At 34.6% G+C, this 14,448-nt stretch overlaps 1 non-coding gene and 1 pseudogene across 1 annotated transcript; one reads left to right on the top strand and one right to left on the bottom strand.

The window, feature by feature from the left end:
- Nucleotides 1-8,395: 8,395 nt before the first annotated feature.
- LOC118555348 (small nucleolar RNA SNORA62/SNORA6 family) lies at nt 8,396-8,548 on the bottom strand. Its single transcript, XR_004926932.1, has one exon. It is a non-coding gene; the product is annotated as a small nucleolar RNA SNORA62/SNORA6 family (small nucleolar RNA).
- A 2,620-nt stretch (nt 8,549-11,168) lies between these two features.
- Nucleotides 11,169-12,110, top strand: LOC118555323 (protein SET-like; annotated as a pseudogene).
- The last annotated feature ends 2,338 nt before the right edge of the window (nt 12,111-14,448 follow it).

Below are 14,448 nucleotides of genomic sequence, written 5' to 3'. Positions count from 1 at the left end.
ATATGCACTATGTACACTTCTTCCCTATTTAAACTTCCAAAAATAGCATGCATTCAAACAAACAGAACTATTCTTTATACAAATAAAAAGTGATCACCATTTCTTATAAAGAAGTCAGTTCAGTCACTAAATCTACAAGTCTAAGATTTCTGAGTAATATCCATTCCTCCTATAAAGCAGTCAAAACTGAGTCTAGATATTTTTTAACTTACAGGCAAAATAAAGTTAACCTCTATGCGATACTACTCAATATAGATACTATATAAAACAGAAGGGGAACTAAAGGGAAGTAGATGAAACATTTAGATAGACGGATAGAGAGATGGAAAGAGATATAGATAGATTAGATAGACTGATCAGTAGATAGATAACTAGATAATAAGAGATAAGTAGTAAGATAGATACCATATTCCTTATTTATGCAGCTGATTAAAAGACCATAGTTGGTATCGAGACTACTTTTTTCAATATATACCTCATGTTCACTTTGTTCTCAGCTAGTAGCTCAGTAGGTCAATGTTACTTACCTGGAACGGTTACTCAAAACTAAATTTCCTAAGGGAGTCCTTGGCTATTTTACATTTATTGTGATGTTCTTACTATCCATTAACTTTTCCAAAAGACATGAGGCTACTCAAAGTCATCTCAGAGGATCCTCTAGGTTTATTTCTAATGTTTTTTTCCCAGATTGGGTTAATAAAAAGTCTATATACCCTTGACAATCAAAATCAATTATCCAGCCAACACAATAATCTTTGTTTTCCCTTTTTATTCCAGTGGCAGGAAGTTTGAAATAACCAGGCGTAAGTTTTAGCTGTCAATTAAATAGAATTGTGTTGTGTCATTGGGTAGTAAAAACTAGCAAATCCCAGAGTTATGAAGGTTTGAATATGAACAGAATCATAAATAGTGCACCTTTTAAGTGTCTGATTTAGTACCAATCTTTACATTTTATCAAGGATGCAGTCTTGAGTTTGGCTTACTATCTTGACATGAAAAGAAACACTCCAGAAATTTCTGCCTAGTTGCTTGTGCCATCCTATAAGTCTAAGAGCTAATGTGTATACAGTCAATTGCTGATTATATTTCTTCTAACCATACATTAGAGATTGAGATCTAACCACAGAATATATTTATAGACTAATTGGGCCATTTTGAGGGACACTTGGTCCAAACTCCATATACCACCTGACCCCCCCAAAACCTATAAACTGCAGTTTTGCACAGTTAAACTAGGAATTGGTATTAGTTCAGAATCACTGTGAGTCACTGAATATTCCGTGTACTTGGCTCTTCTCTGGGCACAATTACCCTAGTTATAGGTCTCTTTGGAGAAAGCCAGCTGGAAGGTTTATAGACTGTTTGTGCAGCATTGTTCCAGACACCTTCCTCAAGGTTATTCAAACTGTCTTTTTCCATACTGCCTCTTAAAATTCTCAAGAATCTCTGACTCTTTTTTTTTTTTTTAATTTTTATTTATTTATTTGACAGAGAGAGACACAGCGAAAGAGGGAACACAAGCAGGGGGAGAGGGAGACGGAGAAGCAGACTCCCCGCTGAGCAGGGAGCCCAATGCGGGGCTTGATCCCAGGACCCTGGGATCATGACCTGAGCCGAAGGCAGACGCTTAACGACTGAGCCACCCAGGCACCCCAAGAATCTCTGACTCTTAGATAATGAGACTAATTAGATCTCTTTACATAAAAAAAATTCTTAGAGATTTATTTTTATGTTCCGTTTCCTTTGGTACTAAGTACAAATGCAGTTAGTCACAGCCAAGGATCACTGTGCATCAGGTCATCGTGGCTGCCATCCTGGTCCTGAAACCTATTTGCATAACTGCACCTACTTTGTAGCACTTAACACTAATGGTGGCCAGGTGGGTATAATTACTCAAGTACATTTCAGAGCCACAGTGACGGAGCCCTCTGCCACCTAAAAGTTCATCTCCGTTAAAATCATAAAGTCAGTTTCAAGGCATCACCTACCAACTGTATCTTTGGCTTACAAAGGACAGCAATTCCAGCCTTTCCTCAATGATGCTAGCCCTCACTGAAAAGTGTTAATTCCCACTGCCGTGAGGAAGAGGACATTTTGTTTGCCCTCTGGGACATGACAAGTAGGTTGTACATGCAAAGTTTATTCTAATAAAGTATTCCTATTCCTACAACTCTTTAGGTACCTCCTACACTATATCAAAGAGTCTTTGTCATCATAACTTTATTTACTAAGTAATAAACTCTAGGTAGCCAAAAGCAATTTTCTAAAGTTATTTTAGGAAGCTCACAGAGTCTCAAGAAGGGGTATAAATCCACTCTGAAGCTCAGCAGTCAGATGTGCCCAAGCAATAGGGTTGCCAGATTTAGCAAGTTAAAATAAAGGCACCAACTTAAATTGAATTTCAGGTAAACAACAGATACTTCTTTTCTTGAAGTAAAAGTAACAATATTTGGGACATACTTATGTTAAGAAATTATTATTTATATGCAATTCAAATTTAACAGGGCATCCTGTACTTTCACTGGCAGCCCAGCCAAGCACATGGGAGGTTTGCTAATCACAACATATGTCACTCTTTCTAGGCAACTATAATCAAAATTAAAAGCCCAAACCTCCACTATTGTCTCCCTTGAAGAACCAGATTGATTTTACAATACATTCTTTAGAAGATTTATTCTCTCATATTACTCACTGTTGAATCTGTTTTGTTAGTTCATCTGGTGGTAAAACCTAAGATATATGCATGAATCCCAGTTCTGCAGGAGCCTGGCAATGCAAGTTTTCTGTTTTCTGCCCTGGGAAGATAAGAGTCACAAACTGAACAATTTCAAAATAGAGAGGGTATTCAAAGGTAAAGGGTAGCTAAACAAATGAAGGTCCAGTACACTCTGCACCTGGCAGTTGGAAATATGAGTCTAGATAAATTAGTCCATTAGGTGCAATTAGAGTGAGATATTTGTAACACAAATATTTTAAAGTTAAATAAGTAGTTTATGTTAAAATAATAATTAAAATATCTTTTTGCTAATTCTCCCACACTGGCAAATTATTCACCATTCATGGATTGTCAGTTCTCTCCATTTTAGATTATTCAATGAAGAAATATTATACCAACTCGCTGAAAATAATTTCCTAATAAAGAAACAATTAAGCCTTTAAATGTGTTATCTTCTTCCAAATGTTCAAACGCTTTTTCTAACTCACTTTATTTTTAGATAAAGAGAATAAATTATATAATTATAGAAAACTCCTGAGCTCTTCTATTTTATCTTTGTATAGTGCATGAATGGTAACACATATGGAGCTTTTCAAAGCAAGCCTAGAGGGTTTGGCATTTAGATATCTGAGTCACAACTATTAGCTCACTGTGGCATTACATCGGAATGTTGTATATCATTCAGGCAATTCGTTTCTATAGTATCTTATACCCAAAGTGCTTTTACTTAGAAATGAAAGTAAAATGTCTTCTAATTATTCACAAATCAACTATTAGCTTCATGACTGTTTGAGAGATACACAATTTGGGTTTAAAATATAACTAGACATTATGAAAATTAGAAAGTATCCCAGGGTCCAACTATACTTTACATAGACAGGGATATGAATTATTAGGAAAAATGTGGAAAGAGGTGTGACCACTCAAAGTAGAAATATATCCACAGGATAAACTCTCAGAAAATGGAAGTATTACTGAGACCAAGATTTTTCTTTATGTCTGAACCGCCTATTTATTACTTGAAACAGAATTTGGAGAATAATACTGAGACTGCAAAGTGCCACTCAGCATGACATAAGTTTGGTGATTATTATGAAAACATATATGATGAATAGATTGTAAAAAAAAAAAAATGCCCTCACTCTTCCCCCGTTGTGCCAACATCTCCAGCAATGTGAAGCCATCAAAAGCTGGAGTCCATTTCCCTACCTCACTGAATTCAGGCTGACCTTGGACTTGCTTTGGCAAAAATAACAAAGCTGAAATGACAGTGATCTTTGTCCAAATCCATTAAGAGATATTGCACATTTCTGTTCATTTTCTTGGGTCTGTGCCACCAACATTGAGCAAGCCTGGGCTATCCTGCTGGAGAATGAGAGATCATGTAGAGATGATGTCAAAGATGTCAACTGAAATAATTCTAGACCAAACAACTCTTAACTTACCAACCAGCTGACTTGTGCAATTATGTGAGTATAAGTACATTAGGTTGTTTAATATTTTGTTACAGCTCACTGATTCTCTGTGTATTTTATTTTTTCCATCTTTTTTTCCCTCTTTTCCATCTTGTAGATACTGTTTCTATGTCTTCAAATTTAATAATATTGTGCAGTGTCTAATCTCCTCTTGATACTAGGGTATTTTATTTTTCATCTCTAGTAGTTTGATCTGGGTCTTTTTATATCTTTTGCTTCTTCCCTCAGCATGCTCATGCTTTCCTCTATTTACCTGAACATATGGAACATATTTATAATAGCTTTTTTTATCATTCCTATTTGAAATTCTATTATCTGTATCAAATCTAGTTCTATTTCTATTGACTGACTTTTCTTCTCCTCATGGGTCATATTTTCATATTTTTCATGCTTGTTAATTTTATTGAATGCAATTGAGAATTTTATGTTTTTGTGTTGGAGGTGTGTGTGTGTGTGTTTCTTTAAATATTTTGAGGCTTCATCCCATGATGCAGTTACTTGGGACTAATTTGAACCATTATTTCCAGGCTTGCTTTTAGGCTTTCTGAAGCAGTTCCAAAGTAGCATTTAATGAAGAGTGAATTATGCCCAAGTACTAAAGCAATTCCCTTCTGAAATCTCTACCACTGCCCTTTGTTTTAGGAGGTCTCTCCACTCTGGTGAGAACACAAATTATTCCTGGCCCTGTATGATCTTTTTGTGCCTCATTCTTCCTATATGCCCTACCCTGGTTTCAGGGAGTTTTCTTATAATACCTGTACTTAGTAATACTCAGGTAAAGACTTGAAAGGAACTCTCTTTGGTTCTTTGCTCTCTTTGTGTGCGGCTCGCTTTCTGGCACTCTGCTCCATTAATTCTAGACAACTCCACAAATTCAGACACTCTCACCTTCACACAAGGAGATTGGTGGGCTCTATGTGGGTATGCCCTTCCTACACTTTCATATTGGGCACATGCAGAGCTCACTTCATTTGTTTTCCTTTTTGCAGGGATCACCATCTTCCATAGCTTGCTGTTCAATATCCAAAAACTATTATTTCATATATTCTATCATTTGTTTTGTTTTTAAGACATGGGGGTAAGTTTGATTTTTTAACATCATCATGATCAAGTGGAAGTCCCTTTTATTCATTTTTCTTTCAATAGATTCACTTACTTGACAAATGGTCATCAATTATAATTTGTGATGTAAGTTATTTTTCCAATCAACCTAAATAGTAATCTCCTTGATGGCAATGAGATTTTTTCACTGTAGTATATATCAAGGTTATTGTAGTGGGCAACATAAACTAACATTTGCCAGTATAAAAATAAAAGGAGAAAACTTAGTGGAAGAATATTTATGGCACCTGGAATCAACAAAAGGATTGGATAAATAGCAGAAATTCAGGGAACCCTGAAAGCTTGGTTGCAGGTCTATATCCAAGGTCAGTCTACATGATATCACTGTGGTTGTAGGAGGGACAGAAGAGCAAGGATCTGGCTATATTGGCTTCTGAAGTGGAAATATTCAATGCCCTTCTATTCAAACTTTACATAGATCAGGTTACATATATAATAGAATTAAGTTGGGTGCTGAGCAGATAGCTTTTATGCCCTGAAAGAAAAATAATGAAAGAATATAGGCCCTATTTCGTTACTCTTCAGAAATTCTTCTTAAATGAACCAGTCATATTCCATTTTATAACTTCAATCCAACTAATTGAGACAATCAAAAAAGAGAGTTCTTCTTTTATATGAAAGCCCATTACAAATTTAAAGATTATCTCATTGAAGAGTTTTTAACATCCTTATCCAAGTTAAGAAGATGTTGAAGATAGTTAGCAACATGCCATAGTTAAGTTTGATGGATATTTACTGTGTTGTAGTTTTGTCCTTTATATTTTTAAATAGTATGTAATGGTGTCCTTATGATAGCTTCATGGTATAGATATGTTTCCTTTAACAAATGAGATTCCTGGGGGAGATGAAATTACTCACCTTAGATCATACAACTGATAAGCAGAGTTAAGATTAAAACTCATTTTTTTTTAACTTCAAATCCAGCATTTCTAAAACACTTATTCCTACATGACTTCTCTTTAGGTTGAATATACTTTTTAAAATTATCATCAGTTGAAGTATAATATTGAGGCATAATTGCACACTGCATTATTTTATAAATCACATGTAATGATAAAAATTTACAGAGTAAAATTCATTGTTTTTAGTGTAGAGTACAGATCATACATTTCTGACTAAATCTATACAGCCAAATAACCACAATGTCAATCAAGATATAAACTATTTCCATCATTACAACAAAACCCCTCTTATCTCCAGTCAATCCCATTCTTCACTTCCTGGTCCTCGGCAATGAATAATATAATTTATTTCTTTATAGTTATGTTTTTTTCCAGAATATCATGTAAATGGAATCACACATTCAAACCCTGATGGCTTCAACAGTGTATTCTTCCAAGTTTTAAAAAAGATACAATATACTAGACATTACATGAAAGTGTACTGAAATATATTAAAAAGTAATATATTCAAATAGAATAATGCATCATGACTAGATTTATTAATAAATTGCAAGCTTTGTCTGCATTCAAAATATCAATGTATTTTATTACCACATTAAGATAAAAAAGAAATATCATACGATCATTTTGATAGATACACGAAAAAAATTAGACAATAGACAAAATCCTGTGTGCTTAAAAATATCACCACTACAACAACTGTAATAACTCTTGGAAAAACTACTTGAAAATTAATAATGAGATAAAAGAAAATCTTATATCTGAATAAAAGGATATCTACAAAGGGCCTGTAGCAAAAATAAATCCTTGATGTGGTAAAATATGTATTTCTTTTTGTTTGTTTCATGTTTTCATTTAAATTCTGGTTAGTTAACATGCAGTGTAATATTAGTTTCAAGTGTAGAATTTAGTGATTCATCACTTACATACAACACTCAGTGTTCATCACAGCAAGTACATGCCTTAATTCCCATAATCTATTTAACCCATCCCCGGCCCACCTCTCCTCTGGTAACCACCAGTTTGTTCTCTATATTTAAGAGTTTATTTTTTGGTTTGCTCCGCCCCCCCCACCATGTTCATTTGTTTCATTTATTAAATTCCACATATGAGTGAAATCATATGGTATTTGTCTTTCTCTTATTTCACTTAGCATAATACTCTCTAGCCCCATCCACGTCGTTGCAAATGGCAAGATTTCATTCTTCTTGATGGCTGAGTAATATTCCATTTTATATATATAAATATATATAAATATATATAAAATATATATATAAAATCTTTATCCATTTGCCAGTCCATGGACATTTGGGCTCTTTTCATAATTTGGCTATTGTTGATAATGCTGCTATAAACATTGGGGTGCATGTATCCTGCCAAATCAGTATTTTTGTATTCTTTGGGTAAATACCTACTCATGGAATTGCTGTGTCATATGGTAGTTCTATTCTTAACTTTTTGAGGAACCTCCATACTGTTCTCCAGAGTAGCTGCACCAGTTTGCATTCCCACCAACAGTGCAAAAGGATTGCCCTTTCTCTACATCCTCACCAACACCTGTTGTTTCCTGTGTTGTTAATTTTAGCCACTCTGACAGGTGTGAGGTGATATCTCATTGTAGTTTTGATTTGTATTTCCCTGATGATGAGTGATGTTGAACATCTTTACATGTGTCTGTTAGCCATCTGGATGTCTTCTTTGGAAAAATATCTATTCATGTCTTCTGCCCCTTTTTTTCACTGGATTATTTGTTTTTTAGGTGTTGAATTGATAAGTTCTTTATAGATTTTGGATACCAACCCTTAATAGATATGTCGTTTGCAAGTATCTTCTCCTATTCCAAAGTTTGCCTTTTAGTTTTGATTGTTTCCTTTGCTGTTCAGAAGCTTTTTATCTTGATGAAATCCCAATGGTTCAATTTTTGCTCGAGCATTTACTGGAAACACTACATTCTACATTTTACTGGAAAGTCTGGTAAGTGCAATAAGACAGTAAAGAAAATAAGTTTAAAGAGTTTTGAAAGTGAAATAAAATTCATTATTTTTAGATGACATGGTTGTATCTGCAAAACAAAAAGATTAGTATTCATCAATGAATTTCAAAATGTTACTATTACAAAAACAAGATAAAAAACCTTATGTCTACATACCAGTAACAACAAATAATTTATTTTCTTCTTAACTTGTAGCAAGAATTACTGTCAAACTCCACTCATTGGTCCAGAGACCCTTGTGGTGACAGTGAAAGACTCATGGGTCATATAGTACACTACCTATACTCGTGAGTTCACTGGCCAGTCAGCAGCCTAAACTCCAAGTTCTAACAATTGCAGTTGTAACTGAATTTTTTATAATGATAATTCTTCTAAAGACTACTTCATCTAACAACAGTAGAGTACCCATCTGTCTCAAGATCATATAGCACACTCACCAAGATAAACCACATTCCGGGCCATAAAACACACTTCAACAAATTTAAAAGAACAGAAATAATACTATGTCTGCTATCAGAACACAATGGATAAAACTAGAAATAAACAATACAAAGATAATTTAAGATCCCCAAATACATGGAGATTAAACAATACCCTTTCTTAAAAAGATTTATTTATTTTAGAGAGAGAGAGTGAAAGCCCAAGCAGGAAGGGCAGAGGGAGAGGGAGAGAGAATCCCAAGCTGACTTTGCCCTGAGCATGGAGTCTGAGATGGGGCTTGATCTCAAGACCTTGAGATCATGACCTGAGTGGACACCAAGAGTTGGACACCTAACTGACTGTGCTATCCAGATGCCCCTAAACAATACCCTTTTAAACAACACGTGGGTCGAAGAAAAAAAAATCTCAAGACATATTTTTAAAAATTGAACAAAATGAAAATAAAAACATATCAAAATATGTGGGGTGCTTCAAAAGGAGTGCTTAGAGGACTATGTATAGCATTGAATGCATATATTAAAAAAGAAGAATGACCTAAAATCAATAGCCACTTTTACTTTAGGAAACTAGTAAAAGAAAAGCAAGTTAAATCCTAAGTAAGCAAAAGCAAAGACGGAATTAGAATTAGAGTAAAAATCTATGAAATTAAAAACAGCTTAATCAATACAGTAAATCAATAAAACCAAATTGGTTTTTTGAAAAAAAAAAAAATATATATATATATATATAAGCCTCTAGCCAGGCTAACTAAGAAAAAAGAAAGAGGATACAACTTGCTAATATCAGAAATTAAAGAGGTGACAGAACTATAGATTCTGTGGATATTAAGAGAGTAATAAAGAAATACTATGAATAATTCTGCACTTACAAATTTGATTGCCCAGACAAAATGAACCAATTTCTTGAAAGACACATTTACCTAAACTTACACAAGAAGAAACAGACAATATGAATAAACCTATATCCATTAAAGAAATTGAATAAAAAATTAATAACCTTCCAAAACAGGAAGTACCAGACCCTGATAGGTTCACTGGTGAATTCTACAACACATTTAAAGGAAAAAATTATACCAATTCTTGTAATCTTTTCAGAAAATAGACCCAGAGGAAATACTTCTTCACACATTGTATGAGGCCAGCATAACCCTAATACCAAAACCAAAGACATTACAAGAAAACTATCAACCAATACTTCTCATGAACAGAGATATAAAAATCCTCAACAAAATATTAGCAAATTGAATCCAGCAACATATAACAAAAATTATACAGTATGACCAAGTAGGATTTATTAAAGATATGCGAGTCTGTTTCAACAGCCAAAAATCAATTAATGTATTCCATCACATCAACAAGCTACAAAAAAAATCACATAATCATATTTATAGAAGCCAAAAAAAAAAAAAAAAAACTTGGCAAAATCTAACATCTATGATTAAAAACTAAACTAAAATAGGGAATTTCTCAATTTGATAAAGAATATCTACAAAAAAGCCTACAGCTAACATCATTCTAAATGATGGGTTTGAAGCTTTTCCACTAAGATCAAGTACAAAGAAAGGACATTTCCTTTCACCACTCCTTTTCAAAACTGTAGTGGAAATTCTAGCTATTGCAATAAGGCAAGACAAGGAAATAAAGGATGTAAAGACTGGGAATGGAAAAAAAAAAACTGTCTTTGTTTGCAGATAACATAATTGTCCATGTAAACAATCTGAAAGAATCACCAGAAAACTCAAGAATTAATATGCAATTATAATAAATTAGCAGAATACAAAGATAATACACAAAAGTCAATCACTTTCTCATAGACCAGCAATGTATAAGTGAAATTTGAAATTAAAAACACAATACCATTTGAATTTGCACCAAAAAATGAGATACTTAGGTATAAATGCAACAAAAATGTAAAAAATCTATATGAGGAAAATGACAAACTCTGATGAATAAAATCAAAGAACTACATAAATGGAGAGATACTCCATGTTTATGGACAGGAAGACACAAATTGTCAAGATGTTGGTTCTTTCCCAATTGATTACTAAATTTAGTGAAACCTCAATCAAAATCTCAGTAAGTTATTTTGTGGATATCAACAAATTGATTCTAAATTTTCATAGGGAGAGGCAAAAGACACAGAATAGCTAACATAATACTGAAGGAGAAAAACAAAGATAGCGGATTCATACTTCTTGACTTGAAGACTTACTGTAAAGCCAAAATAATCAAGATAGTGTGGTATTAGTGAAAGAATAGGCAAATATATCAATGGAAAGAGCAGAGCCAAGAAATAGACGTACATAAATATGATCTGCTAATCTTTGACAAAGGAACAAAAGAAATAAAATGAATACAAAATATCTTTTCAAATAATGGTGCTGAAACAAGTGGACATCCACATGCAAAAAAAGTGAATCTAGACATAGACCTTACAGTCTTCACAAAAATTAACTTAAGAGAAAGCAGAGTTTTTTCCAGACGTGCCTCTCTCCTGGTTTCATGGAGTTTCCTCACAGCATGGCCCCCAAATGCCAGTCTTCACTCCCACCTCAAATGAAGAAACCAAGACTACCTCCTGCCCCCAAGCCTCAGGAGACATCGACATCTCAGCACTTGCCTAAGGGAGAAAAAGAACAGCAAGAAGCAATTAAACATATTGATGAAGTACAAAATGAAATAGACAGACTTAATGAACAAGCCAGTGAGGAGATTTTGAAAGTAGAACAGAAATATAACAAACTCCGCCAACCATTTTTTCAGAAGAGGTCAGAATTGATAGCCAAAATCCCCAATTTTGGGGTAACAACATTTGTCAACCATCCACAAGTGTCTGCACTGCTTGGGGAGGAGGATGAAGAGGTGCTGCATTATTTGACAAGAGTTGAAGTGACAGAATTTGAAGATATTAAATCAGGTTACAGAATAGATTTTTATTTTGATGAAAACCCTTACTTCAAAAATAAAGTTAGCTCCAAAGAATTTCATCTGAATGAATGGTGATCCATCTTCAAAGTCTACCGAAATCAAATGGAAATCTGGAAAGGATTTGACAAAACGTTCAAGTCAAACACAGAATAAAGCCAGCAGGAAGAGACAGCAAGAGGAACCAGAGAGCTTCTTCACCTGGTTTACTGACCATTCTGATGCAGGTGCAGATGAGTTAGGAGAGGTCAACAAAGATGATATTTGGCCAAATCCATTATAGTACTACTTGGTTCTTGATATGGATGATGAAGAAGGGGAAGGAGAAGATGATGATGATGATGAAGAAGAAGAAGGATTGGAAGATATCGATGAAGAAGGAGATGAGGATGAAGGTGAAGAAGATGAAGATGATGATGAGGGGGAGGAAGGAGAGTAGGATGAAGGAGAAGATGACTAATGGAACACTGATGGATTCCAACCTTCCTTTTTAATTTTTTTCAGTCCCTGGGAGCAAGTTGCAGTCTTTTTTTTTTTCCTCCTCTTGTGCTCATTTGCCCCATTTTTTGAAGTCTCTTTTCTCTCCCTTTATACCATGGTTCTCAACTTATTTCAGGGGGAAATACCTTGAGCAGAATACAGTGGGAAAAGAATCTCTACTCCTTTCTGTTCCAAATTCACTTTTATCCCTTCTTGTCTCAACAAAAACTTTATGGAATCAACACCACCTTGCTCTGTGGGAAAAAAGAAAAACCTTCTGCTCCCTAGCTCTGCTGGAAGCTGGAGGGTGCTAGGCCCCTGTGTAGTAGTGCATAGAATTCTAACTTTTTCCCTCCTTTCTCTGTATATTGGGATCAGAGATTACACTGTGTCTCTATGTGAATATGGACAGTTAGCATTTACTAACATGTACCTGTCTACTTTCTCTTGTTTAAAAAAAAGAAAAAAGAACTTTAAAAAATGGGGTTATAGAAGGTCAGCAAAGGGTGGGTTTGAGATGTTTGGGTGGGTTAAGTGGGCATTTTGACAACATGGCTTCTCCTTTGGCATGTTTAATTGTGATGTTTAACAGACATCCTTGCAGTTTAAGATGACACTTCTAAAATAAAACTCTCTCCTAATGATGACTTGAGCCCTGCCACTCGATGGGAGAATCAGCAGAACCTGTAGGATCTTATTTGGAATTGACATTCTCTATTGTAATTTTTATTCCTGTTTATTTTTAAATTTTCTTTTTGTTTCACTGGAAAGGAAAGATGATGCTCAGTTTTAAACGTTAAAAGTGTACAAGTTGCTTTGTTACAATAAAACTAAATGTGTACAAAAAAAATTAACTCAAAATGGATCATAGACCTAAATGTAAAATGCAAATCTATAAAACTCTAGTAGATATATAAGAGAAAATCCAGATAACTTGGGTACAATGATGTCTTTTTAGATATAGCACCAAAGGCACAATCCATGAAAGGAAAGGTTGATAAACTAGACTTCATTAAAATGTAAAACTTCTTCACTGTGAGTGATAATGTCAAGAGAAAGACAAGACAAGCCATGGACTGTGGGAGGATATTTGCAAAATATGCATCTGATAAAGGAGAGTTATCCAAAAATCAACAGTAAAAAAGTCAGCAACTGGATTAAAAAAAAAAAAAAAAAAAAGGAGTCAAATACCTTAATAGACACCTCAACAAAGAAGATATATAGATGGCAAATAAGCATATGAAAAGATGCTCCATATCACATGTTATAAGGGAAATGAAAATTAAAACAATGAGCTACCACCACACATTTATTAGAATGGCCAAAATCCAGAACATTGACAACACCAAATGCTGGTGAGGATGTCGGCAACAGGAACTCATTCAGTGCAGGTGAGAAAGGAAACTGATATAGCAAACTTCCCACCAGACTATGGAAAGACAATTTAGTGATTTCTTACAAAGCTAAACATACTCTTACCATATGATTCAACAATCATGCTCTTATGTATTTACCCAGAGAAGCTGAAAACCTATGCACAGATGTTTATAGCAGCTTTATTTATAATTGCCAAGACTTGGAAGCAACCAAGGTGTCCCTTGGTGGGTCAATGCATAAATAAACTGTAGTACAACAGACAAGGAATATTACTCAGCATTAAAAAGAAATGAGCTCTCAAGCCATGCAAAGATGTGGAGAAATCTTAAATATGCACTATTAAGTGAAAGAAGACAATCTGAAAAGATTACCTAGTGTATGATTTGAATATATGACATTCTGGAAAAGGCAAAACTATGGAGACAGTAAAAAAAAAAAAAAAACTGGTTGCCAAGGAGCTTGGGAGGAGGGGGGGATGAATAGGCAGAGCCCATATGATTTTTAGGGCAGTGAAATACTCTGTGTGATACCACAGTGATGTATAAACATCATTATACATTTTTTTTTTTAAAACCCATAGGCCATACAATGCTGAGAATGAGCTATAATATAAACTATACACTTTGGGTGATTATGATGTGTCCATGTAAGTTCACCAATGGTAACAAGCATACCACTGCAGTGGGGGATGTTGATATTGGGGGTGCTATGCACGTGTGGGGAAAAGAGGTATATGGGAAATCTCTGCACCTTCTGTTCAATTTTGCTGTTTACCGTAAACTTCTCTAAAAATATTGCCTTAGGATTGGGACGCCTGAGTGGCTCAGTCGTTAAGCGTCTGCCTTCGGCTCAGGTCATGATCCCAGGGTCCTGGGATCGAGTCCCACATCGGGCTCCTTGCTTAGCAAGGAGCCTGCTTCTCCCTCTGCCTGCCTCTGTCTCTCTCTCTCTGATAAATAAATAAAATCTTAAAAATATATATATAAAAAAAATAAAAATATTGCCTTAGGTAAAAAAA

Source organism: Halichoerus grypus, chromosome 3 (genome assembly GCF_964656455.1).
Source record: "Halichoerus grypus chromosome 3, mHalGry1.hap1.1, whole genome shotgun sequence".
NCBI classification, from domain to species: Eukaryota; Metazoa; Chordata; class Mammalia; order Carnivora; family Phocidae; genus Halichoerus; species Halichoerus grypus.
The sequence above is the reverse complement of the archived record's forward strand: the minus strand, read 5'-3'. Positions and strand labels throughout refer to the sequence as shown.